The sequence below is a fragment of the Hyla sarda genome, chromosome 4, assembly GCF_029499605.1.
Source record: "Hyla sarda isolate aHylSar1 chromosome 4, aHylSar1.hap1, whole genome shotgun sequence".
Lineage (NCBI taxonomy): Eukaryota > Metazoa > Chordata > Amphibia > Anura > Hylidae > Hyla > Hyla sarda.
In genome coordinates this window covers 27,486,177-27,512,864 of record NC_079192.1, presented here as the reverse complement: position 1 = coordinate 27,512,864, position 26,688 = coordinate 27,486,177, and the positions used below count along the sequence as shown (strand labels likewise).

General features: G+C 42.4%; 1 protein-coding gene across 1 annotated transcript in view; it reads left to right on the top strand.

The window, feature by feature from the left end:
- The first annotated feature begins 12,643 nt into the window (after positions 1-12,643).
- Positions 12,644-26,688, top strand: part of LOC130367659 (E3 ubiquitin-protein ligase Rnf220-like) — a 65,858-nt gene continuing 51,813 nt past the window's right edge. The window contains exon 1 of the mRNA XM_056570221.1: positions 12,644-12,707. The gene's annotated coding sequence lies outside the window, so the exon portion shown is untranslated. The remainder of the gene's footprint in view (positions 12,708-26,688) is intronic.

Here is a 26,688-nt window from a genome sequence, read left to right as displayed (position 1 = left end):
TTAATGCCATCTTCCCCTAGAGTAATTCCATCTGCCCTGCATCACCCCCTCTACCACAACTTTTGGCGTCCTAGGAACAGGATACGGGTGTTAAATATGTGCCGGAAAAGCGTGCGAAAATGCCCCGCGCTGGTCAGCATCCCGCCCCTGGGCATGGAAACCATGTTGCTGTATCGATACCAAAGTGGAACTGTAAAGATTCGTCCCTTGTTGCTGGGGGAGCGGAAGTCAGCGCTGCACCGCTGAGGCACTTCCGGCCGGCGACCATTTTCCTGAAGCATTGCATAAATGGAGCAGCGCCTCTCAGTTTGCTGGAAGTCTGCAAGTAGAGCAACATGGCGGAACAGGCAAGCTCAAGGTCGGAGAGTCCCAAATTGGTGCCAGAGGCCCGGAAAGTTGCTGCGGCGCAAATGTTTCAGGAGCTGGCAGATCGTCTACAGCGTATCTCCACCGAAGAGGCCTGCTACCAAGTCCCGCTGCCCAAGGACGATGGAGCCTGGCCAGCAACCCCGGCGGAAGGAACGCCGGCATCTTCCAGAGGATCATCGTCGGTGAGGCTGTCCCCTCACCACTGGACCTGGGGATCCTGGGCCGAAATCCATACAGAGGAGTCAGAAGTGAGTACCCCAGCTGAGGCCGCTTTCTCTACCCCTACTACCCCTACCCCTACCCCAGAGAAAAAACCCCAGGTCCAGAAGTCTGCTGTACGCCCTAGGTGACCACCGTTACCCTGGTGGCTATTCAGCAATAAGCCCGGACTAATTCAGTACATGAGGGAGCACCTTCTTCCCCTGCCAGGGAAGTCCCATTCCCCATTTTCGACGGCCCAGTCCAAGAGGGCTAGGAAAGAAGCCCAGGTGGCCGAAATTGCAGAAGGACTGAGGGCACCAAAGTTTCTGAACGAGTCATCTACAGATGTGCCCAGGCCTACTACTGTTGTCGAGGAGGCTTGGCCTGATCAGCGGGCACCAACTACAGTGCCTTGCCCTACTCCTGCAGAGGAGGTTTGGTCGGCCCAACAGGCACCAATGTCCATTCCCCCAGTGGTGCAAGCTGCTGCGGTGCAAATGGTGGTCACCATCAGCCCCACCATTAACGAGTCTACTTTGTCTTGGGTGAACTGGAACACCTGAGTGGGTCCATTAGAGGGGGTCCTGTGGATCTCGTTACATGTCCCAGCCTCGGAAGCAGTCCGACAGGCGAGGCTAGGATGGCAAATACCCAGGCTGAAGAGTCTATGTGTACCCACTTGCTAATAAGTCGTGAGGCTAAGGCTGCATGCGCACCACATTTTCTCAATACAGTTCCCGTATCAGGTTTGATGAAAAAACGGATTCCTCAAAACCGGACTAAACTGTATCAAATCGTATGTACAAATTTCAACCCGTACACTGTTAAAAACCATATACGGTTTGAAAAATTATGTTCGGTTGCATCCGTTTTTTAAGAAAAAAACGTATACGTTTTTAACTTTTCACTCCATTTTGAATAAAGTTTCACTTGTTTAATTGAACTCCCAAGAAAAAAAACTGTGCAAATTAAAAAAAAACATATGGTGAAAACCAGATGGAACCGTACGCACATACAGTTCTGTACGGTTCCCATTGACTCCCATGTTAAAAAAAAAACTTATACGGTTTAATATGGTTTTTCACCCAGACCAAAAAACGTGGTAGTCTACAGTTTTGGGTACGGATAAAAAAACGGACAAAACCGTATAAGACGCAAAATGGACTAAACCGGATGATGCATTTGACATACGGTTTACAATGTTAAATCAATGCATATGGTTTTCTATATGGTTCCGTACGGTTTTTAACTTGAAACCGTATACGGGAACTGTATTGCAAAATGTGGTGTGCATGCACCCTAACTTTGTGTGTGAAGTATTCTTGTTGTTTTCAGGTTTCAGCAACGTTTAAGAAAGTGTCTTGTGGGCTCAGCAAGAACTCCTGTAACCATTTGCGTAAGTGTATGTGCCCGGCTTTTAGCTGTGATCCTTTACTGAGAACTCTTAACATACCAGAACTGTATATATATATATATATATATATATATATATATATATATATACTGTCAGAGTAACATATTTCTGTTTATATTTGAATACAAATACAGGTGAATACATATGTTGTTGTACTGTATTGTTTAAGGTACAAACCTCACTGCCATGACCATTACCAGCCAGGTACAGAGAATAGTCATAGTACCTTGTATAAAGTTATCAGTCTAAAGTACAGTCATATTTAGTCAGTCTAGCATAGATTATGCTAAATGTCATTATGTCTAACATCATGTACATAGTGTATTGTGCATAAGCTAGCCAAATGTAATGCCTAGTTAGGACTGAATCTAACAAAAAGATAATCCAGTCCATAGTCAGTAATGTCAAAATGTTCAAATGTCTAACCATTTTTCCTGTCCTTATGTACAGGGTGCTCTACTGGTCAGAGGGTTCCCCTGAAACATAAGTAAAACATGTGTAGTGACAGAGTTGTCATATGAAGGTAATATTGTTATATTGTCTAAAGTATGTATAGTGTTCTGGGGAGAAGTAGCTAGTGCCAAAGGGCCCCAGCAGCTATGGCATTCGGGTAAAAAGCCTCCGGCAGTCCGACCTGCACCAAAATGTGTTGTGTATGCAGTTACAAGACTCACAAATCTCACATGTTCCTAATCTCCGTTCGTCATCCCTAAACAAAGGAGCATGTAAGGACATGACAATCTGACTAGTCAATGTTATGCAATGGCATTGCATTGATCAGCATAAGAAATCTGATGATTGCTTATAGGAGTTCCCTAAGGGGACTTCAAAAGTGTAAAAGAAGGAAACATTTTTTAGATTTGATTTCAAATACAAACGAACATGAAATCAGTCCCCTTTTCCCATTTTTCAAGTAAAAAAAAATAAATAAAACAAAATATTTTCAATCGTAACGTGCAGAATTATCCAAACTATTCAAATATAATGATTAGTGATCCCACACAATGAATGGCTAAAAATAAAAAAAAACTCAGAATTGCACATGTTGTTTGTCACATCATGAATCAGAAAAAATTGTGTTAAAAAACCATCAAAAAATCTTATCTGCACCATGATGGTAACACTGAAACTACAGGTCACGACACAATAAATGAGCCGTCATACAGGACCATGGACGGAAAAATAAAATTGGTTATAGGGGTCAGAATACAGATATTAAAAAAAAAAAAAACTAGTAAAAGTAGTAAAATGATACAAAAACTCTAAGCTGAGTACTGTTATCATAGGGCTAATCTATAAAATAAAGATAACATGACAAACGTTGCAAATTTACATGTTTTTTATTCTTTATTTTACCCACTAATAATACAATTAAAGGGGTACTCTGCCCCTAGACATGTTATGTCTGATGGCGGGGGGTCCAGCCACTGGGATCCCCCGTGATCTCTGGGCCGACACCACGGCGTTCTGAATATTTAGAACCCCCCCCCTGCCATCAGGCATCTTATCCTTTGGATAGAGGATAAGATGTCTATGGGGGAGTACCCTTTTAATATGTTTTTGATTTCGTCATACACTTTATGGTAAAATGGCGCCGGTAGAACAATTGAAGGGTTACAGCTCTTAGAAGGCGTGAGGCAAAAAACGAAGACGCAAAAATGAAAATTGTCTGTGTCCAGAGGGTCAAAAAAAAAACCTGGGTCCTTAAGGGGTTAATGAAACATCCTACCTGTACAATGAAAGTGTCTGGTTTTATTCTGCAGATAAAAATCTGTGTGAACACATCCTGTTTATTGAGTGTGCATTGTAGAGCAGGCACCACTAGAGGGCAGTGTTTATCAGCACACCACAGTAGGCACAAGTATGAGCACATCTATGGCCTCCCTCTTACTGAGGCTTCTGTATGGGGATTACTTCATATTTAAAGCTTTGTTCTGTTAACATTACAGTCATTTTTCCCAACCAGGGTATGAATGGATAGAGCAGAGTGGTTCGGCACTAAAGAGTCGGTAAATGCCGCAATAGATGAGTTGATCCGGTATAGAGAGGCTGTGCTGAGCAGTGATTGGAGGTGCTAGCGTTCAGGAAATACAAGGCCAATAATATAGGCTGCAGAAGAAAAGATGAACCATGATCTGCAGGTTTATGCCACGTCAGGTCATCTTCAGTGCTGGGGAAGACATCAGGAGGGAGAGGGAAGGAATACCGTGGAGCCGGAAGGTAGCAACAGGCCGTTTCGTGGGTCAACTGCTTGTTCACGCTACTGGAAAGGGACATCGTTCCGGCTTTTATATATATATATATATATATATATATATATATATATATATACCTATGGAGACTGTGTTGGAATCGGGAGTGTGATGGAAGTACAAGAAAGGTGTAGACCGTAAAGGAGTACTGCTGCCATGCATGCCGTTGCCCAAAATAACACAATCAATTCTTTTAGTTGGGCAACTCATTTTATGTATATAGTAAGCGGTGCCGGCTGGATGAAAAGATAAAAACACCAAAGAGGGAGGAATAGAGATTACGAGGTTCTGTATAAATGTTAACATAACATAATATGATTTTTGGGGGGATAATGAGAATAAATTTTAAAGGACATCTGCAGCGTTACAAACACTTATCCCCCTATCCTCAAGATAGGGGATAAGTGTTTGATCGCGGGGGGTCCGAACACTGGGGCCCCCGGCGATCTCCTGTACGGGGCCACGGCTCTCCCGTGCAGGGGGCGTGCCAGCCGCAGCATGATGTTGTGGCCGACACGCCTCCTCCATACATCTCTATGGGAAAGGCGGGGAGGCAGCATTCGTGCCTCTCCGCATCCCCCATAGAACTGTATGGGGATGGGGCGTCACCTTGAGTACTTATGGCGCCGCCCCGTTAGGGAGATCGGAGGGGTCCCAGCAATCGGACCCCCGCGATCAAACACTTATCCCCTATCCTGTGGATAGGGGATAAGTGTAATGCTGCTGCAGTGGTTCTTTGAGAAAGAAAGGAGACCGACCTATCATGCTTGAAAAAGCCGGTAGAGACCGGTGAAACGTATCTACATGGGAAAATAAAATAATGTTTTGAATTTATCTTGGAGTGCTGCAGAACCTCTTTGCTGTTTACTGGATAGACAGACTGTGACTTGGACGGCATTCTACTGCTGGCACCCACTACACCTATGTTCTATTGGGTTGTGCTGCCATTGAAAGCTTTGGAGCATCTATCTATCTATCTCCTATCTATCTATCTGATATCTATCTATCTGATATCTGTCTATCTATCTCCTATCTATCTATCTGATATCTATCTATCTCCTATCTATCTATCTATCTATCTCCTATCTATCTATCTATCTATCTATCTCATATCTATCTATCTCCTATCTATCTATCTGATATCTATCTATCTATCTATCTATCTATCTATTTATCTCATATCTATCTATCTATATATCTCATATCTATCTCATATCTATCTATCTCATATCTATCTATCCCATATCTATCTATCTATCTATCTCATATCTATCTATCTCATATCTATCTATCTATCTATCTATCTCATATCTATCTCATATCTATCAAATAAAGGCTAATAAACAAGGCAGCCAATCAGAATGAGGTGATAATAATGGGGACTTTAACTGTCCTGATATAAACTGGGAGACTGAGACCTGTGAATCTCATAAAGGAAACAGGTTTCTGACTATAGCCAAAGACAATTATCTCTCCCAAATGGAGCAGGGTCCAACCAGAGGGGGCGCCCTACTAGACTTAATATGTTCTTAATATGTTCTTAATATCTTGTTCTTCAATAAGGGAATCTCTCGAGGGGCCACAAAAACAATGAACTTTAGGAAGGCAAAGTTTGATCAGCTCAGAGAAGCCCTTAACAATATAAAATGGGATAATGTCCTCAAAAACAAGAATACTGACACTAAATGGGAGACTTTTAAAGATATCTTAATTATCACTGTAATAAATATATACCTTATGGGAATAAAAGGGTCAGGAATAAAAAAAAAACAATATGGATGAATAAAAACATTAAAGGGGCAATAAATGACAAAAATAAAGTATTTAAACTACTAAAACAGGACGGCAGTGAGGAAGAATTAAAAAGCTATAGAGAAAAATGTAAAATATGTAAAAAACTAATAAAAGCCACAAAAATAAATACAGAAAGACTCATTGCCAAAGAGAGTAAAACTAACCCCAAAATGTTCTTTAACTATATTAATAGCAAAAAGGTCAAAAATGAAAGTGCTGGCCCTTTAAAAAATTATGAGGAAGAAATTATAAACGGGGATCAGGAAAAAGCAAATATATTGAACAAATTCTTCTCCACTCTATTCACAGAGGAAAATGAAATGCCAGGTGAAATACAGCGAGATAGGGTAAACTCCCCAGTACAGGTCACCTGTCTAACCCAGGAAGAAGTACAGGTCACCTGTCTAACCCAGGAAGAAGTACAGTGCCGCCTACAAAAAATCAAAACAGACAAATCACCAGGTCCGGATGGCATTCACCCCCGTGTTCTAAAGGAATTAAGTAATGTTATAGACAGACCCCTATTTTTAATATTCAGGGACTCTACAGCAACAGGGACTGTTCCCCAGAACTGGCGCATAGCAAATGTGGTACCAATATTTAAAAATGGAATAAAAGGTGACCCAGGGAATTATAGACCTGTTAGTTTAACCTCCATTGTATGTAAATTGTTTGAGGGTTTTCTAAGAGATGCTATTTTGGAATATCTTGATACAAATAAATGTATGACTCCATATCAGCATGGATTTATGAGGGATCGGTCCTGTCAAACTAACCTGATCAGCTTTTATGAGGAGGTGAGCTACAGACTGGACCAGGGGCAATCGCTGGATGTCGTATATCTGGATTTTTCCAAAGCATTTGATACGGTGCCACATAAAAGGTTGGTGCACAAAATGAGAAGGGTCGGGCTGGGGGACAATGTGTGTAAGTGGGTAAGTAACTGGCTCAGTGATAGGAAACAGAGGGTGGCTATTAATGGTACTTATTCTGATTGGGTGACTGTTACTTGTGGGGACCACAGGGGTCTGTCTTGGGGCCTGTCCTATTTAATATATTTATTAATGACCTTGTAGAGGGGTTGAATAGTAAAGTAACAATCTTTGCACATGATACTAAACTCTGCAAAGCGGTAAACACAATAGAGGACAGGGCACTGTTACAAATGGATCTGGGTAGGTTAGAGGTTTGGGCTGGAAAGTGGCAAATGAGGTTCAACACTGATAAATGTAAGGTAATGCACATGGGGAGGAAAAATCCAGGCTGGGATCATGTATTAAGTGGGAAAACACTTGGGAAGACTGACGTGGAAAAGGACTTAGGAGTCTTAGTTAACAGTAAATTTAGCTGTAGTGACCAGTGTCGGGCAGCTGCTGCCAAGGCAAATAAAATCATGGGGTGCATCAATAGGGGCATAGATGCCCACGACAAGGAAATAATTCTACCGCTGTGCAAATCACTAGTCAGACCACACATAGAATACTGTGTACAGTACTGGTCAGACCACACATAGAATACTGTGTACAGTACTGGTCAGACCACACATAGAATACTGTGTACAGTACTGGTCAGACCACACATAGAATACTGTGTACAGTACTGGGCACCAGTGTACAAGATATATATAGGGGAGCTGGAGAGGTTTCAAAGACGGGCAACCAGGGTAATACGGGAAATGGGAGGACTACAGTACCCAGAAAGATTATCAGATTTAGGGTTATTTAGTTTAGAAAAAAGAAGGCTTTGGGGAGACCTAATAACTATATATAAATATATCAGTGGACAGTACAGAGATCTCTCCATGATCTATTTATACCCAGGACTGTATCTATAACAAGGAGGCATCCTCTACGTCTAGAGGAAAGAAGGTTTCTACACCAGTACAGAAATGGGTTCTTTACTGTAAGAGCAGTAAGACTGTTGAATTCTCTGCCTGAGGAGGTGGTCATGGGGAACTCTGTAAAAGAATTCAAAAGGGGCTGGATGGATTTTTGGAGAGTAATAACATTGCTGGTTATGTATATTAGATTTATAGGGACAGAACATTGATCCAGGGATTTATTCTGATGCCATATTTGGAGTCGGGAAGAAATTGTTACCTCTAGTATGAGGTTTTTTTGCCTTCCTCTAGATCAACTCAGTAGGGACTCATTAGGGTTATAGGTTGAACTTGATGGACTCTGGTCCTTTTTCAACCTCATGAACTATGTTACTATGTTACTATCTATTTCATATCTATCTATCTTTCTCATCTATCACATATATATCTATCTATCTCATATCTATCTATCTCTCTCATATCTATCTCATATCTATCTATCTATCTCATATCTATCTATCTATCTCATATCTATCTATCTCATATCTATATATCTCATATCTATCTATTTATCTCATATCTATCTCTTTTGCTTATATTTTAAATTTTATACATTTTTATACATTTTTTGGGGAGAATAAAATGTAAAATATTTTGTAACTTTTTTTTACATCGCAGGGCCGGCCCTCTTTTTCAGCAACTGTAGCTGCCGCGGGTGCCGGGCGGGCTAAGCGGGCCAACTATGCGGGCTGCTGGGCCTATTTAAACGTAGGGGCTAAGGGGCTAGCTGCTTTGGGCCCCCAGGACAGACAGGGCCCAGGGCAGCTGCCCCTTTTGCCCCGCATTAAAGACAGCCCTGACTAGAACCTTCAGCACCTTCACAGATCTTCTATAGGACTAAGGTCTGGAGACTGGCTCGGTCACTCTAGGACCGTAAAGTGGTACTCCGGTTACAAATTTTCTTACCCTAATTTACGAGCTGCAGTCCCGCTGTCCGTTGATAGATTATTCGGTTTTCCGACGTGCGGGGATGCTCGGTCAGAGAAGACCACCTCGAGCTCCCCGGAAGGGCCACCAATTGTTTTGGACGCGTTCCAAGTGACCGCTCTAGGTTGATGTACTGCTCCAAATTAGATAAAATACGTGCACGGAGAAAACAGACGCTGACTCTCATTGGGTCAAAGCAGTTCTCTGATTTTTTTGTATAGCGTACACACCAGATATATCCTTCAGTAGAGCGTAGCACTTTGTATAAGCATTCTAATTGGTTAGCTACTTTATGTAAGCATTGCATCATGGTCTCTCTGTCCCAAAAGGGGATGGTCACAAAGGGTGGAATACAGGTTGTAACCTCCATTTTAGAAGAATGATCTTCATTTTACATATATTATCCACAACTATACTTGGTGACAATCCCTGGATGGCGATCACAGAGGTCAGACGTTTCTTGTAGTCTCCTCCAGGTTTGCACATATCTCAGGAGGGATTTGATCCAGGTCAATGAGGTTTCTGGGCTAAACGGGTACTCCGGTGCTCCAGCGTTCTAAACATTTTGCTCAATACGCTCGGACCCGGAGGCCATGATCGTGATGCCACAGCCACGCCCCCTTGTTACATAATGCCACACCCCTCCAGTCATGTCTATGGGAGGAGGCGTGTCGGCCGACACACCCCTCCCATAGACAAGATTGGAGGGGTGTGGCGTTACGTAACAAGGAGGCGTGTCTGTGATGCCATGACCACTGCCCTAGTGCAGCAGGAGATCACAGGGGGTCCCATATCCTTTAGATAAGGGAAAAGATGTCTATCAGTGGAGTGCCCCGTTAATGTTCTTCTTCTTAAAGGGGTTATCCAGGAATCGAAAAACAGAACTAATTTCTTTCAAAAACAGCACTGCATCTGCCCCCGGTGTGGGCGGTATTACAACTTGGCTCCATTCACTTCAATGGAACTGAGCTGCAGAACCACACCCAACCTGGAGACAGAAAGGGAGCGGTTTTTAATAGAAACTAGCAGTTTTTCATTATTAGATAACCCCTCTAAACCTCTCATTTGTTGCCTTTGGCCTTGTGTTTTGGTCATTATAATGCTCTTGTACCCATCCTCTTGTACCCATGCAATGCCCTGGCTGGGTGAAGGAAGTCTTCACTCAAGATATTGCGGTACATGGTCCCAAACATGGTCCCTTTGAGGCAGAGAAATATATTCTTTTATATAGGAGCAGTATTATAGTAGTTATATTCTTGTACATAGGAGCAATATTATAGTAGTTATATTCTTGTATATAGGAGGCAGTATTATAGTAGTTATATTCTTGTATATAGGAGCAGTATTATAGTAGTTATATTCTTGTACATAGGAGCAATATTATAGTAGTTATATTCTTGTATATAGGAGGCAGTATTATAGTAGTTATATTCTTGTATAGGAGCAGTATTATAGTAGTTATATTCTTGTATATAGGAGGCAGTATTATAGTAGTTATATTCTTGTATATAGGAGCAGTATTATAGTAGTTATATTCTTGTATATAGGAGCAGTATTATAGTAGTTATATTCTTGTATATAGGAGCAGTATTATAGTAGTTATATTCTTGTATATAGGGGGCAGTATTGTAGTAGTTATATTCTTGTATATAGGAGCCAGTATTATAGTAGTTATATTCTTGTATATAGGAGCAGTATTATAGTAGTTATATTCTTGTATAGATGAGCAGTATTATAGTAGTTATATTCTTGTATATAGGAGCAGTATTATAGTAGTTATATTCTTGTATATAGGAGCAGTATTATAGTAGTTATATTCTTGTATATAGGAGCAGTATTATAGTAGATATATTCTTTTATATAGGAGCAGTATTATAGTAGTTATATTCTTGTATATAGGAGCAGTATTATAGTAGTTATATTCTTGTATATAGGAGCAGTATTATAGTAGTTATATTCTTGTACATAGGAGCAGTATTATAGTAGTTATATTCTTGTATATAGGAGACAGTATTATAGTACTTATATTCTTGTATATAGGAGGCAGTATTATAGTAGTTATATTCTTGTATATAGGAGCAGTATTATAGTAGTTATATTCTTGTATATAGGAGCAGTATTATAGTAGTTATATTCTTGTATATAGGAGGCAGTATTATAGTAGTTATATTCTTGTATATAGGAGCAGTATTATAGTAGTTATATTCTTGTATATAGGAGCAGTATTATAGTAGTTATATTCTTGTACATAGGAGCAGTATTATAGTAGTTATATTCTTGTATATAGGAGGCAGTATTATAGTAGTTATATTCTTGTATATAGGAGGCAGTATTATAGTAGTTATATTCTTGTATATAGGAGCAGTATTATAGTAGTTATATTCTTGTATATAGGAGCAGTATTATAGTAGTTATATTCTTGTATATAGGAGCAGTAGCTCCTGGAGGCCCGAAGAAGCGGTTTTAACCGCGAAACGAGCTCGTAGCTGTCACCGCTCAGCTCCGGGTGCAGCAATCTCTCCGTATCATCTCCCATACAGCGGCCGGCCGTACATGGACTAACTCAGTGACACAGTGAAGCAGCACAAGAAGGGTGAGTGCAGAAGCAACATTTTTCTCTTTTTGCTATTTTGGACATTGTTCTCTCCTGCGTTTTTGCACCACCCCGCACCATACCTCTGACATCCCCTGTCACAGTGTACACAATCCCGGATATTGTGGGTGACCGCGGTGCGGTCCTATCTCTCCATCTACCCTCCACATTATGGTAGTTATATTCTTGTATATAGAGGCAGTATTATAGTAGTTATATTCTTGTATATAGGAGCAGTATTATAGTAGTTATATTCTTGTATATAGAGGCAGTATTATAGTAGTTATATTCTTGTATATAGGAGCAGTATTATAGTAGTTATATTCTTGTATATAGGAGCAGTATTATAGTAGTTATATTCTTGTATATAGGAGGCAGTATTATAGTAGTTATATTCTTGTATATAGGAGCAGTAGTATAGTAGTTATCTTCTTGTATAGAGGAGGCAGTATTATAGTAGTTATAGTCTTGTATATAGGAGCAGTATTATAGTAGTTATATTCTTGTACATAGGAGCAGTATTATAGTAGTTATATTCTTGTATATAGGAGCAGTATTATAGTAGTTATCTTCTTGTATATAGGAGGCAGTATTATGGTAGTTATATTCTTGTATATAGGAGCAGTATTATAGTAGTTATATTCTTGTATATAGGAGCAGTATTATAGTAGTTATATTCTTGTACATAGGAGCAGTATTATAGTAGTTATATTCTTGTATATAGGAGCAGTATTATAGTAGTTATCTTCTTGTATATAGGCGCAGTATTATAGTAGTTATATTCTTGCATATAGGGGCAGTATTATAGTAGTTATATTCTTGTATATAGGGGCAGTATTATAGTAGTTATATTCTTGTATATAGGAGGAAGTATTATAGTAGTTATATTCTTGTATATAGGAGCAGTATTATAGTAGTTATATTCTTGTATATAGGAGCAGTATTATATTCTTGTATATAGGGGCAGTATTATAGTAGTTGCTCTGCAGGAACGCACAGGAACGGCGTTTCTTTGCTTTTTCCAGAGGAGGATGCCATCCCTGTTACATTAGTCCTGCAGGACCGACCTCTGGATTATTCTTACCCTCCCTCCGTCTCCTCCCCTGGCCCGGACAGCTAGATGCTGGAGGTGTAGGACCTGTGATGATGTCACCATCACATGTTGGGGGCGGAGCTTAGGTGTAGAGGAAAAGGAGAGATCGTGGCTGAAGGAACTGTGTGATGCTGTGGAGGAGGTGGGGCTGAGCTGGAGGAGAAGTCACATGTCACTCCAGTAAGGTAATTACATGGAAGGAGGTTTGTTACAGTGTGTCACCCCAGTAGTAAGGAGATTATATGAGGAGGAGGTTTGTTACAGTTTGTCACCCCAGTAGTAAGGTAATTACATGAGGAGGAGGTTTGTTACAGTGTGTTACCCCAGTAGTAAGGTGATTGCATGAGGAGGTGGTTTGTTACAGTGTGTCACCCCAGTAGTAAGCTAATTACATGAGGAGGAGGTTTGTTACAGTGTGTCACCCCAGTAGCAAGGAAATTATATGAGGAGGAGGTTTGTTACAGTGTGTCACCCCATAGTAAGGAGATTACATGAGGAGGAGGTTTGTTACAGTGTGTTACCCCAGTAGTAAGGTGATTACATGAGGAGGGGGTTTGTTACAGTGTGTCACCCCAGTAGTAAGGAGATTACATGAGGAGGAGGTTTGTTACAGTGTGTCACCCCAGTAGTAAGGAGATTACATGAGGAGGAGGTTTGTTACAGTGTCTCACCCCAGTAGTAAGGAGATTACATGAGGAGGTTTGTTACAGTGTGTCACCCCAGTAGTAAGGTAATTACATGAGGAGGAGGTTTGTTACAGTGTGTCACCCCAGTAGTAAGGAGATTACATGAGGAGGAGTTTTGTTACAATGTGTCACCCCAGTAGTAAGGAGATTACACGAGGAGGAGGTTTGTTACAGTGGGGCACCCCATTAGTATGGTAATTATATGAGGAGGAGGTTTGTTACAGTGTGTCATCCCAGTAGTAAGGTGATTACATGAGGAGGAGGTTTGTTACAGTGTTACCCCAGTAGTAAGCAGATTACATGAGGAGGAGGTTTGTTACAGTGTGTCACCCCAGTAGTAAGGAGATTACATGAGGAGGAAGTTTGTTACAGTGTGTCACCCTAGTAGTAAGAAGATTACACAAGGAGGAGGTTTGTTACAGTGTGTCATCCCAGTATTAAGGAGATTACATGAGGAGGAGGTTTGTTACAGTGTGTCACTCTAGTAGTAAGGTGATTACATGAAGAAGAGGTTAAAAATTTATATAAAAAGTTCTAGAGGTCAGCATACAATAAAAAAAAATATATATATATATTTTTTTTTAAAGCAATACCATAATAGAAAAGCACGTAGGCATGGGTATCATTTTAATCATATTGACCCACAGAATAAAGATGGCATATCAATTTTACCATAAAGTTCATTCCAAATAAACGAAACCTCCCCCCCCCCCCCCAAAAAAAAAAAAAGTTCCTAAATTGCGTTTTTATTTTCAATTTCCCTCACAAATGATAGATTTTTTGGTTGCGCCATACACTTTTTAGTAAGATGAGTGATGTCATTACAAAGTGCACTTGGTCGTGCAAAAACAAGCCTCTTATGGGTGGATGGCAACATAAGTTATAGCTCTTAGAAAGCGAGAAGAAAAAAATAAAAATGCAAAAAAAAGTAAACTTTCTGTGTCTTCACGGCCGAAATGGGATGTGCCCTTTATTCTATGGGTTTGTTGCAGTTTGTTATCACAGAGGTAATTTGTTACAGTGTGTACTCTTCAGTGACAGTCACCCAGGGCCGTCACCGCCACATTAGGAATGCAGCCGCCTTCTACCATTTTAATAGAGAAATGGCTGCTGGGAGTAGACGTGCTGAGACAGTCACGTCTGCTAGAATACACCGGGCCCTCCGCTGCCCGCCAATGAGGAGCAGAACAGCCACTACTGTGGAGTCAGACTGTGATGGTAACTAACTTTGGTCGGGGCCTACTGTCATATAGGGGCTATACAGGAAGGCTGGTAATCTCTACAGGGGGGCATTATTACTCTTTGTAGCACTATAGGTGCTGGAAAAGTGCAGAGCGTAAAATGATTGTCTTGCAGGTTCTGTGGAGACGAGTTGTGTCTGGAATTAATCGTCATGATATTCTGGGCTGGATGGAGAATAAAAAGGAAAGTAACCGATTCTGATCAGAAAAGACGTCACATGCGAGTCACCTGATGTAACTGTATTTAATCGCTTATATGGTCTGCAGAGCCTGTGTACAGCTGATATCTACCATTATACGGTCACCGTATGTGGGAATATATGTAGAAGTGGAGGTAGGGGGGCAGTAGTTACCTCTGTTCTCTCCTTCTCTGGCTACTATATATGGTCCTAAATATTGACAGCATGATTTAAAGGGGTACTCCACTGCTCAGTGTTCGGAACAAACTGTCCCGAACACTGTAGCTGGCGCCGAGAGCTCGTGACATAGCCCCGGCCCCTCAATGCAAGTCTATGGGAGGGGGCATGACAGCCATAACACCCCCTCCCATAAACTTACATTGAGGGGGTGGGACGTGATGTCATGAGGGGCGGGGCTATGACATCATGAGCTCCCGGTGCAGGCTCCAGCGTTTGGAACGGTTTGTTCCAAAAGTTGAGCAGTAAAGTACCCCTTTTACGTTACACTTAGGGTATATATTCTGTCAACATATACTGCAGTGTAGTGGCAATGCCCCCATTTACTTTAGTGGCCTAAACATAGAAACTTGGGTGAGTTCCCATACTTTTTTTTCCAGGACTTGACCCCTGGATATTACCCCCTAGTGTCACGAGCATCCGGCACTAAACCCAATGCTCTAAACTAACGCCGCATGCAGCACAGAGATCACGGGGGTCCCCAGCAGCGGGACCCCCGAGATCAGACATCTTATCCCCTATCCAAAGGATAGGGGATAAGATGTCTAGGGGCGGAGTACCCCTTTAAGTCCTGTCAGTGTATAAAAAAGATTAGAGAAATTCTATTTATTTCGGTTCAAAATTACATGAAATGTTCTTGCAAGTCACGAGAGGTTATGATTCATTCATTTCCTAAACACCCTCTTAACTGCAGAGTGAAACCAGTTCAACTGGAGAAGTGGAGTTTTCTCAGTTCAGGAGGAACGAGACGTCTCACTACAGACATGAGATATGGGAATAAATATTGAAAGAAGATCGAATTCAACATGGACACCATTAGATCTGTCACCGGGAGAACTTTACCGCATTACTAGACCCTACTGATTCCCATCCTTTTCAGAAAGTATCTGAGAGTTGCACTTCTTAAAGGGGCACTCCGCCCCTAGACATCTTATTCCCTAGCCAAAGGATAGGGGATAAGATGTCTGATCGCGGGGTTTGGATAGCAGATAAGACGTCTAGGGGTGGAGTACTCCCTTAAGGATTCATTATTTACAAATCTGGGCCCATCTCTTCGGCAGGTGTCCAGCCCAAAGGGTCTTATGAAGATAGCCATCGTGGTGTTGGTAGCCCTAAATTTTCGGAGTATTTAAGTGGTCCTATACTTGCATGATTGGCTTTTAAGAAATAATTTAGGTCACCATCGAGTAGACAACTCAACTTTTTTTTCAAAAATTGGGATTCGTCATAAATCAAAATAAATATCCTAGTCTAAAAAACGTGTGTGTGTGAGGGGGGGGGGGGGGGGGTAGTGATAAAGATGACGAAGATGATTACCTGGGAGCCACGTAGAGCTGATGAGAAGGACAGGACCTAAGGGTAGGAGAGTAGAGATAAAGAGCAGAGACAACATATGGCCAAGGGTTCAAAACCTACCAGGGCCTTGGTCGGCTTGGGAGCAGATGACATCACGGCTGCTCTCGGTGTAGCCTCAAAAGCTGTAAGACCTAAGTTCAAGAGATGGTTATGGCCCAAGTGTTCCTAGTGGTGGCTTAGGGATTCTTTCTCATCATTGCCAGATGACAAAACCATCGCTGTGTGGAAGCTCCGCAGGCAGAGAATAAGCTGTGGCCATTTCTGCACAGATGTAAGAACTGTCTAAGGCCACCAATGTGAGGAAGACTATCCTTGTCCTCCTCGCCATCATTCTAATAGCCAAGTGGTGTCCCTAATAGAATGCGGTCATGGTTGTCATTATCATCACCGTCACATCATCATCTCCTGCTCCGAATCCTTCTCTTCTTCTGTTACAGCCGTTGTCCATTACAGAATATGTGTACAGATAACAGAAATACATGCCCAGTTATCCACTTGTGAGAATGCGGGACGCTCCTTGGGATTGTTGCTGTGCAGGAAAGTGCATGTCACCATCGACTTGTGGAACAGTCTTTTGGCCAAGGACAATGCATGTCTTTCATGGCCCAGTGAGCCCATGTTTTGCATGACATTGGTGACGATGCACCATGGCAACAAAGCAGCCAAGGAGTAGTAGTGACACCTCCACAGTTGTGCACATATGGTTTCGACAACAAGTGCTTGTCCACCTCCTCCACATCCTCCTTAATGGACAGTTCCCCTCAATTATTTTACTTGTTTAAGCTAAAGTGCTGTCCTGCTGTCTTACATATGATGCGCCTGGGTAAGGGGAAGCTGCACAGTAGGTCATTTTCTGGTCTGCACTGCATTTGGGCAAAAGGACACATGCTCCGTGCATGGCACATGTATTAAAATGTATTATGGCATACAGAAGTTTAGTGAAAATGGCCAGGACTGTACTTGTGCATTTCAGCCATCTTCATACAGACGAAAATATCCTCCTGGACTTGTCTACCACTGTACTGCTCGATCTGCGATGTTCCAACCTCCCAAAATTCCACCATCATACATTTCACCACCTTGACGAGCAGCAAAAAGTGGTCAATGACTATCATGCATCAGACCACCAAAGCATAAAGAAAGTGCTAGGCCTCTTTCCCACTACCATTGTCACACGGTAGTGTGACGGCCGTCAGGGCTGCCGGGGCTGCAAGAGAAAAAATACAGCTTGCCCCGTCTTTTTCTCCCGCTACTCCCAATGAAAAACCCATGGTTGCCCATTGCGCCCCGTCAAACTGAGAAAAAAAAAGAGAGTTTGACGGCCATTCTTGATGGGACGCACCGGTAGTGTGCCTTATCTTGATCTCAGTCACCTACTCTGGCCTTTTTAAGAGGCCCCCAGATTAGTAGAATAGGAACAAGAGCGGTGTCAATGATATTTATAGTAAACACTCACAATGATGCAACAGGGGATGGAAGAAGGAGAACAGATTTCGCATCTTACCCAAAACTCTCATGTGCAGGAAGAAGTGGAGAAGAAAGAGGAGCTAGAACTTGAGGAGGAGTTGGTGGTAGGGGGAGACATGGACTTTTTACAGGTACAACTAGGGATTAAGGTCAGAATAGTCGGTCGGCACTATAGCTGAGTTGGTGCACGTGGATCATGGTAATCCAAGGTATAGAACAGAAATCCCGACACTCAAGGTTCTTGAACTTATCACTTATACATATCATAGCAGCATACGTTCTGGCACACAATGGCCTTTTTCAACCACATGCATATACACATCATAGCAGCACGAGTTCAGGCACACAATGGCCTTTTTCAACCACATGCATATACATATCATAGCAGCATGCATGCGGTTGAAAATGCCCATTGTGTACTGGAACGTGTGCTGCTATGATATGTATAAGCAGTTCATGCTGAAATAAATGAAGTGATTATTCAACCTTGAGTGCCTGGATTAATACAACTAGGGAACAAGGCTGAGACTCCATGGAAGATATGATGATGGCAATGGTAGCCATGACCAACTGTGACAGTGCCTGGTAGAGCATGAACCACATGGGTCCCGAGGCATACTGGCAGGCATAGCACACTGTGTACTTGTCTGTTTACATTACAAGCATATAGATAGCATCAACCAAGGTGGTCATTTTTGGATAACCACGTTTTTAGATCCTCACTATAGAAGCAAAATGGGGATATTTATTTTCCTGCTTCCTAAAAGAAGACTAAATCTGTTCTGTGTATCCAGGAGCTTTCATAACTTAAAGGGGTATTCCAGTGAAAAACTTTTTATATATATATATCAACTGGCTCCGGAAAGTTAAACAGATTTGTAAATTACTTCTATTAAAAAATCTTAATCCTTCCAATAGTTATTAGCTTCTGAAGTTTTCTGTCTAACTACTCAATGATGATGTCACGTCCCGGGAGATGTGCATGATGGGAAAATATCACCATAGGAGCTGCACAGCTCCTGGGACGTGAGTCATCAGAAAGCAGTTAGATAGAAAACAGCAACTCAACTTCAGAAGCTAATAACTATTGGAAGGATTAAGATTTTTTAATAGAAGTAATTTACAAATCTGTTTAATTTTCCAGAGCCTGTTGATAAATAAAAAAAAAAAAGTTTTGGCCTGGAATACCCCTTTAAGACACTCACCCACAGGGATTGTATACACAACCTTTATTAGGGTCACATGGTCAATGATAAGGACAGGGCGACAGCTGTTTTGTACGACTATGCACACTTTTCTGGCCGCCACGTCAATCCTTAGTCCCACCTCTTTTCAAACCACAACTTTAGTCAGATATAAACATGATACAAATGTGATACCTACAACAAAAACACACATCACATACTACGATGATACAAAAGAAATTAAAAAAACTGAACGTGTGAATGCTAACATGTGAATTCTAACAATCAGCAGCATGAAGACCAAGGAGCTCACCAAACAGGTCAGGGAATAAAATTGTAGAGAAGTACAAAGCAAATAGTTGTAAAAGTTGGGGCGCACAATGCCCCCATAGAATTTCTGGCCCTCTGATGTTACCATCCACCAGCAAACTAGAATCCATTGTGATTCAATACAAACACAACCTATTGTGATTCAATACAAACTTGTGTTTTTCACGTCTTGAGGGATTTGGATGTACAGGCTCTCAACATCAATACTAGCTAATTTATCCTCTTGCCATGCAAAATTCTCCAACACAGTCAACAAGTCCCTAGTATTAAGATGGTAGGAGGGAACATAATTCAATACGGGTCTGAGTAGCCCATTCGAACATTTGAATCACCATTGAATCAAGCTCCATCACCAAAACCTTTGCTGCCATAATTAGTCTGGAGGTTGCTTGAACAATGGATTTTGGGGATCCAATATCAATATGTTTTTCTTGGGTGCTCCACCAGTAACTTAGTCCTTAAGAGTAATCACCTTTTGACCCCATTTCTTGGTGGGAGGCCCCTCTCCACTAACTGCTACCACTGTCTCTGTCACTACAACAGGCAGCAAAAGCAGCAGCCAATATGGACAATTTTTTTTCCATCCACGTTGCCAACCTGATGGAAATCAGCAAAAGGATAAATACTGCATGAAGAACCATGTTAACTTGTACCTGAACCATATCTTTCTGGTGCAAAAGGTGGACAATAAAAACATAATCTAACATACTGTAATAAGAAGAAGATAAATCAACACTCGCTTGTATAGCAAAGTCCCCATAAAGGTGTTGTAAACAAAGCAGCGGGTGAAACAAAGCGCACATGCCACACAAGTACGTAGGGTACTACCATACAGCCAACAGCAACAAAGCAACAGCTGTAACCAGGCAACCGGCGGCTCTAGGAACTCCCGATATGGAACTGCCATGCTGGATAAAATAATGTCAGCTGCCATACTGGATAGAACATGGATGCATGAAGTTTGCCAGACGCGTGTTGATCACAAATCCCATCTCCAAAATCTAGTGAAAGTAAAAATAAGAAATTAAAGTCCCAAAAGATCCATAAATATCACAAAATATGCTGACAATCTCATGACCGATTATCATAATTAAGTATGTTGACTATATATCCTGAGAGTCACGGTAAAATCTACATTCAACCCATTTGGGTGAAGATACCGCAGCTTGTGAATCCAATGTAGCTCACATTTTTTTAGTTCAGTTTTTTTGTTTTTTCGGGGGCAGGTGCATGGTCAATCAAAATCAATCTAAGATCCTTTGCGGTGTGACCTGCTTCAACAAAATGTTTTCACACTGGTAAATCCATAAGACCCTTGTGTATGGTGTAACAGTGTTGGTTGAAGCAGGTCCTAAAATACAAAGTTGTCTCCCCAACATATAGATATTGACTATAGCAAAACATAAACAACAAAATCAGAACTGCAAGTCAAATAAAAACTGATGATGTACTCATTATTAGTCTTGCTCGCGAATATTTGCAATGCGAATTTTATTCGCGAATATCGCATATTCGTGAATTTGCGAATATAGCACTATATATTCGTAATTACGAATATTCTTTTTTTTTGTTTTGTTTTTTTTCACAGTACACATCACAGTGATCATCCCTTTCTGCTTCCAGCTTGTGTGGTGTAAAGAAGGCTCTAATACTACTGTGTGAGACTGGCATACGAATTTTCACATATGGGAACATTTGCATATGCTAATTTTCGCATATGCGAATTTCCACTTATGCAAAATTTTGCATATGCTAATTTTCGCACATGCAAATTTCCGTTTATGCTAATTTTCGCATATGCGAAATTTTGCATAAGTGGAAATTCGCATATGCGAATATTCGCGTATGCAAAAATATAACACGAATATTACGAATATGCAAATTTAGTGAATATATGACGAATATTCGTCCATATATTCGCGAAATATCGCAAATTCGAATATGGCCTATGCCGCTCAACACTGCTCATTATCAGTCATGGGGTGCCGGAACATGGGTCCTTTTGTTCATGCGGGGCAACTAATACAATTTCTACAGAAATTTGAAATAGTCTCAAACCTTTTGTTTATTCCCTCCATGTTAGAAGAAACAACCGTTCTGACTAACTTGTCTCTCAGGTTTGGGGGTCTCCTACATTGTATTAGCGGTAAGTTTTTGAACTCCCTCAAAATGGGGCAATGTCTGTTAATAATACAGGCTATAGCTCCTGACTTATCAATCAATGTTGAATACCATTCTAGAGGAGGATTTTATCTTTTCTGGGATGCTGAATTAATGTCTGACGGTCTGATTAGGGTCATATTAAGTGTGTGAAAGACTAATAATAGGCACTACAGATCCTTTTGGGGTAAAGAGCCATTTAGGGTGTCTGATCATTCTTTTACACACCCTAAAATGACTTTTAACCAAACCCAAGCCCTGAGCTGGTCACAACCTTATCATCATGCTTGCACACAGGGGGCGGTTGACACCATGGACCACTTAAAATATTAAAAGGAAGCTGCCCGTCAACTTAATGATTTCTCTACTTATAGGAAATTATCTTGTTATCCTAAATATATGAGACGTAACATTGGGAGGATTTTACGTAATGCATTTAACCTGTTGAGGATGGAGGGCGTACAGGTACACCCTCGCATCTCGATACTTAAGGACATATTGCGTACATGTACACCCTCATCCCGTTCCAGGAGTTTGAAGCGCGCTCATGAACTGAGCACGCTTCAAAGGGTGGGTCCTGACTGCTATCAGTAGCCAAGACCCAGGGTTGATACCAGTCATCACTGATCGGGCCAATGCCCGGCATTAACCCTTTAGACGCCACGATCAAAGTTGATCACGGCATCTAAACTGAAAATAAAAGTGTCCTGGCTGCTCTGCGGAGCTAATCGGGACCATCACGGGAAAACTGCCTCCTTGCTGCTCCAAGCCTGGAGAATCAGATCACCAATAACACTGATCAATGCTATGCTATGGCATAGCATTGATCAGTGTATGCAATCAAAAGATTGCATGGTATAGCACACTATGGGATCTAAAAAAAATAGTGTTAAAAAAAGTTTATAAAAGTGAATTAACCCCTTCCTAATAAAAGTTTGAATCCCCCCCCTTTTCTCATAAAAAAAAAATAATATATATATATATATATATATATATATATATATATATGTGGTACCTCCTCGTGCGTAAATGTCTGAACTATTAAAATATAAACGTAGTTAAACCGCACGGTCGATGGCGTACACATTAAAAAAAATAAATAAATACCAAAGTCTAAAATTGTGCATTTCTGGTCACTTCATATACCATAAAAAAGTTTTTTAAAGCAATCAAAAAGTCCCATCAAAACAAAAATGGTACTAAAGACCACGGGGCCAAAAAATTTGCCCTTGTGGAAAAATAAAAAAGTTATAGGGGGTCAGAATATCACAATTGTAAACATACTAATATTGGTGCATGTAGTTATAATTTTTTTTTAAAGTAGTTAAATAAAATGAAACCTACATAAACCTGTAACCATATGGACCTACAAAATAAAGATAAGGTGTCATTTTTACCAAAAAGTACAGTGCGTGGAAACGGAAGCCCCCAAAATTTACAATACGGCGTTGTTTTTTTTTTATTTGTTTTTTTCACCCCACAAATGTTTTTTTTTTATCGCCACACATTATGTTATAAAATAAGCGAAATTGGTGACACACACAAAAAAAGCCCTTATATAGGTCTGTAGGTGCAAAATTGAAAGCATTATGATTTTAAGAAGAGCAGGAGGAAAGAACGAAAGTGCAAAAATAAAAATTGGCCTCATCCTTAAGTTCAAAATGGTCTCTGTCCTCAAGAGGTTAACTAAGGTCTCATTGATCAAGCTTTGTTAGATTATATAACAGGGTTACAGCCCACTACCTCAATGTTATTGTCACGATGCCGGCTGGCAGGTAGTGGATCCTCTGTGCCAGAGAGGGATTGGCGTGGACCGTGCTAGTGGACCGGTTCTAAGCCACTACTGGTTTTCACCAGAGCCCGCCGCAAAGCGGGATGGTCTTGCTGCGGCGGTAGTGACCAGGTCGTATCCACTAGCAACGGCTCACCTCTCTGGCTGCTGAAGATAGGCGCGGTACAAGGGAGTAGGCAAAAGCAAGGTCGGACGTAGCAGAAGGTCGGGGCAGGCAGCAAGGATCGTAGTCAGGGGCAACGGCAGAAGGTCTGGAAACACAGGCAAAGAACACACAAGGAACGCTTTCACTGGCACTAAGGCAACAAGATCCGGCAAGGGAGTGCAGGGGAAGTGAGGTGATATAGGGAAGTGCACAGGTGAACACACTAATTGGGACCACTGCGCCAATCAGCGGCGCAGTGGCCCTTTAAATCGCAGAGACCCGGCGCGCGCGCGCCCTAGGGAGCGGGGCCGCGCGCGCCGGGACAGAACAGACGGAGAGCGAGTCAGGTAGGGGAGCCGGGGTGCGCATCGCGAGCGGGCGCTACCCGCATCGCGAATCGCATCCCGGCTGGCAGCGGAATCGCAGCGCCCCGGGTCAGAGGACGTGACCGGAGCGCTGCCGCGGGGAGAGTGAAGCGAGCGCTCCGGGGAGGAGCGGGGACCCGGAGCGCTCGGCGTAACAGTACCCCCCCCCTTGGGTCTCCCCCTCTTCTTAGAGCCTGAGAACCTGAGGAGCAGACTTTTGTCTAGGATGTTGTCCTCAGGTTCCCAGGATCTCTCTTCAGGACCACAACCCTCCCAGTCCACTAAAAAAAATTTTTTCCCTCTGACCTTTTTGGCAGCTAAAATTTCTTTGACCGAGAAGATGTCCGAGGAGCCAGAAACAGGAGTGGGAGGAACAGATTTGGGAGAAAAACGGTTGAGGATGAGTGGTTTGAGAAGAGAGACGTGAAAGGCATTAGGGATACGAAGAGAGGGAGGAAGAAGAAGTTTATAAGAGACAGGATTAATTTGACACAAAATTTTGAAAGGACCAAGATAGCGTGGTCCCAACTTGTAGCTAGGGACACGGAAGCGGACATATTTAGTGGAGAGCCATACCTTGTCTCCAGGGGAAAAAACGGGGGAAGCTCTTCTTTTCTTATCCGCGAACTTCTTCATGCGTGATGAAGCCTGTAAGAGAGAATTTTGGGTCTCTCTCCATATGATGGAAAGGTCACGAGAAATTTCATCCACAGCGGGCAGACCAGAGGGCAAGGGAGTAGGGAGGGGGGGAAGAGGGTGACGGCCGTACACCACGAAAAATGGGGATTTGGAGGAAGACTCAGAGACCCTGAAGTTATACGAGAATTCGGCCCATGGGAGGAGATCTGCCCAGTCATCCTGGCGGGAGGAAACAAAATGTCGCAAATAATCACCCAAGATCTGGTTAATCCTTTCTACTTGTCCATTGGACTGGGGATGATATGCAGAAGAAAAATTTAATTTAATCTTGAGTTGTTTACAAAGAGCCCTCCAGAATTTAGACACGAATTGGACGCCTCTATCCGAGACAATCTGCGTAGGCAACCCGTGAAGACGAAAAATGTGAACAAAAAATTGTTTAGCCAACTGAGGCGCAGAAGGAAGACCAGGAAGAGGGATGAAATGTGCCATTTTGGAGAATCGATCAACGACCACCCAAATAACAGTGTTGCCACGGGAAGGGGGTAAATCAGTAATAAAATCCATACCAATCAGAGACCAAGGCTGTTCGGGGACAGGCAGAGGATGAAGAAAACCAGCGGGCTTCTGGCGAGGAGTCTTATCCCGGGCACAGATAGTGCAGGCTCGCACAAAGTCCACAACATCCGTCTCCAGAGTCGGCCACCAATAGAAGCGGGAGATGAGTTGCACAGATTTCTTGATACCCGCATGACCTGCGAGATGGGAGGAGTGACCCCATTTGAGGATTCCGAGGCGTTGGCGAGGAGAAACAAAGGTCTTTCCTGGAGGAGTCTGCCTGATGGAGGCAGGAGAAGTGGAGATCAGGCAGTCAGGTGGAATGATGTGTTGCGGAGAGAGTTCAACTTCTGAGGCATCCGAGGAACGAGAGAGAGCATCGGCCCTAATGTTCTTATCGGCAGGACGAAAGTGAATCTCAAAATTAAATCGGGCAAAGAACAGAGACCACCGGGCCTGGCGAGGATTCAGCCGTTGGGCAGACTGGAGGTAGGAGAGGTTCTTGTGGTCGGTGTAGATAATAACAGGAGAACTTGATCCCTCCAGCAGATGCCTCCATTCCTCAAGTGCTAATTTAATGGCTAGAAGCTCTCGATCCCCGATGGAGTAGTTCCTCTCCGCTGGAGAGAAGGTCCTAGAGAAAAAACCACAAGTGACAGCATGCCCGGAAGAATTTCTTTGTAGAAGAACAGCTCCAGCTCCCACTGAGGAGGCATCAACCTCCAATAGGAAGGGTTTGGAAGGGTCAGGTCTGGAGAGGACGGGAGCCGAAGAAAAGGCAGACTTGAGTCGTTTAAAGGCGTCTTCTGCTTGAGGAGGCCAGGACTTGGGATCAGCATTTTTTTTGGTTAAAGCCACGATAGGAGCCACAATGGTAGAAAAATGAGGAATAAATTGCCTGTAATAATTGGCGAACCCCAAAAAGCGTTGGATAGCACGGAGTCCGGAGGGGCGTGGCCAATCTAAGACGGCAGAGAGTTTGTCTGGATCCATCTGTAGTCCCTGGCCAGAGACCAAATATCCTAGAAAAGGAAGAGATTGGCATTCAAACAGACATTTCTCAATTTTGGCATAGAGTTGGTTGTCACGAAGTCTCTGAAGAACCATACGGACATGCTGGCGGTGTTCTTCTAGATTGGCAGAAAAAATTAGGATATCGTCCAGATATACAACAACACAGGAGTATAACAGATCACGAAAAATTTCATTGACAAAGTCTTGGAAGACGGCAGGGGCGTTGCACAGTCCAAAGGGCATGACCAGATACTCAAAGTGTCCATCTCTGGTGTTAAATGCCGTTTTCCACTCGTCCCCCTCTCTGATGCGGATGAGGTTATAGGCGCCTCTTAAGTCCAATTTAGTGAAGATGTGGGCACCTTGGAGGCGATCAAAGAGTTCAGAGATGAGGGGTAAGGGGTAGCGGTTCTTAACCGTGATTTTATTAAGACCGCGGTAGTCAATGCAAGGACGTAGGGAGCCATCTTTTTTGGACACAAAGAAAAATCCGGCTCCGGCAGGAGAGGAGGATTTACGGATAAAGCCCTTTTTTAGATTCTCCTGGACGTATTCGGACATGGCAAGAGTCTCTGGGGCAGAGAGAGGATAAATTCTGCCCCGGGGTGGAGTAGTGCCCGGGAGGAGGTCGATAGGGCAATCATAAGGCCTGTGAGGAGGAAGAGTCTCAGCTTGTTTTTTGCAGAAAACATCCGCGAAGTCCATATAGGCCTTAGGGAGACCGGTTACTGGAGGAACCACAGAGTTACGGCAAGGGTTACTGGGAACCGGTTTTAGACAGTTCTTGGAACAAGAGGACCCCCAACTCTTGAT